General features: G+C 38.7%; 1 protein-coding gene across 1 annotated transcript in view; it reads left to right on the top strand.

Annotated features, from left to right (window-relative positions):
- The window catches only part of LOC119580545, a gene marked incomplete in the record, with an annotated part of 127,471 nt that overhangs the window by 91,910 nt on the left and 33,061 nt on the right, over positions 1–2,500 (top strand).

The raw sequence follows: 2,500 nt of genomic DNA, 5'->3' as shown, positions 1-2,500 counted from the left end.
GCTACCCCCTCATCCGGCCATTTATTTCCGGATAATCGGTGTATTGAGGGTGACTGTCCGGATAACTGAAGAGGGAATGCGGAAACACTTGTCTTTTAATTCCCTGTAATGGTGATACTGTTTGTTTGTTTGTTTGTGTGTTTGTTTGTTTTTGTTATATTATCTTTAATTGTACTTGTTTAAGCTCTGTTTTGCTTTTGTTTTTTATTCGGCCTGTTTTGTTGTTGTTGTTTTCTGATGTGTGGTGTAAACGGATAGGTTTCTTTCTCTCTCTCTCTCTCTCTCTCTCTCTCTCTCTCTCTCTCTCTCTCTCTCTCTCTCTCTCTCTCTCTCTCTCTCTCTCTCTCTCTCTCTCTCTCTCTCTCTCCACTCTCTCTCTCTCTCACCTCTCTCTCTCTCTCTCTCTCTCTCTCTCTCTCTCTCTCTCTCTCTCTCTCTCTCTCCTTCTCTTTCATCTCTCTCTCTCTCTCTCTCTCTCTCTCTCTCTCTCTCTCTCTCTCTCTCTCTCTCTCTCTCTCTCTCTCTCTCTCTCTCTCTCTTTCTCTTCCGTTCATTCTCTCTTTATTTTCTTCTTTATTTCTGTTTTTGGTGGCTTTTAGATTACGATTAAGAAGAGGTAGGAACTTTCAAAAATATAATTGGCGATATAAGTGATAAAGAGATAAAGACGAATGAGAAAAGCGTTGGAGAAACACACACACACACACACACACACACACACACACACACACACACACACACACACACACACACACACACACACACACACACACACACACACACACACACACACACCACACACCACACCACACACACACACACACACACACACACACCACACACACACACACACACACACACACACACACACATACATACATATAAACAAAACCTTGGATGGATAAATAGATGGATGGATGAATATAGATAGATAGATAGATATAGATAGATAGATAGTAGATAGATAGATAGTAGATAGATAGATAGATAGATCAACAGATATGCAGACAGACAGATAGATAGAAAGATATATATATATACAGACAGATAGATAAATAGATAGATGTACAGGCATACAAATAAATAGATATACACACAGACAGATGTATAGATCGACATGTAGACAAACAGATAGAGAGACAGACTAACAAACAGACTAGCAAACATAACGAAATAAAGATGAGGATAAAGATAACGCATACACCAAAGTGAAACACGAGAAACAGCGCCGCATAGGAGGAAGAGATAAACAGGTGATACTGAGAGACCAGTTGCATCTGGCAGAGCTCATAAAACGTTAATAAAACTTTATGTCGGCAGCACACGCGCGCAGTATATCATGTTATACCTTCTGGCCAGTGTATAATGCGAGTATATTCTCCCCCCCTTTCGACCTTCCTCGCTGCAGTCGAGAGGGATGTTATATTGCTGTGAAATATGCGTCTATATGTCCCCTGTCTGGATTAGCAGTATCTGTCGTCTGTCTGTGCTTTAGCTGAATGGAAAGCCGAGGTATTTGAGTGTCTGTTCGTTGTCATGTCTTAGTTAGTGTGTTATTTAACGGGGGGATAACCATCGACGCGCACAGGCGTGGGCACACTTGTACACTCGCACACATACGCTCGTATGCATGCACACGTGTATACGCACGCGCGCGCACACACAAATACACACACACACACAAACACACACACACACACACACACACACACAGATATATATATAAATGTGTGTATGTATATATATATATATATATATATATATATATATATATATATATATATATATATATATATATATTTGTATTTAATATCTATGCGCATATATCTATTTATTCATTCATTCATTTATTTACCTATGCATTTATATACATGTGCCGATACATATGCATGCCTGTATGCATTTTCTCGCACCCACAATCCCACAAAGAAGAAAGGAGATCGAATCCCTTTTAACGAACCTCCGGCGAAAAACAAATGACTATCGCAACACCAATAGACAACCGAATGAAACTTCCCTCGCGCGAAATAAATACACAAACATGCATGAAACATTTGCACAATCTCGCCAATACGGCATGATTTACATAATACACAAATTCCCTTTGCAACTGGACGCTTCCTCCGAGATATTGCACCATCTGCGGTCGCATTTCCCGCCTGCAAGAACAAAATTATGGCGGGAATGCAAGATCGCGCAGAGTGATACAAGGCCCGAACGCAAAGTGCGAGCCAGATTTTTAAGTGTATATGTAAAAGGGGAAAAAGTGAAAAGTTTTTCTCTCTAATCTGAGTTGCATTTATTATTATTATTATTATTGATTATTATTTATGACTGATCATTATCATTATTACTGCCATCACAATATTTACATACATAATGAATTATCATATATGACTGATCATTATCATTATTACTGTTATCACAATAATTGCTGTTTTTATTATAATTATTATTAGGATTGTAGCTGAACCATAACTGTTATCTTCTCAGTTGATTT

This window comes from Penaeus monodon, chromosome 14 (assembly GCF_015228065.2).
Source record: "Penaeus monodon isolate SGIC_2016 chromosome 14, NSTDA_Pmon_1, whole genome shotgun sequence".
Classification (NCBI taxonomy): Eukaryota; Metazoa; Arthropoda; class Malacostraca; order Decapoda; family Penaeidae; genus Penaeus; species Penaeus monodon.
Note: the sequence above shows the minus strand (reverse complement) of the source record. Positions and strands in the feature narration are given on the sequence as shown.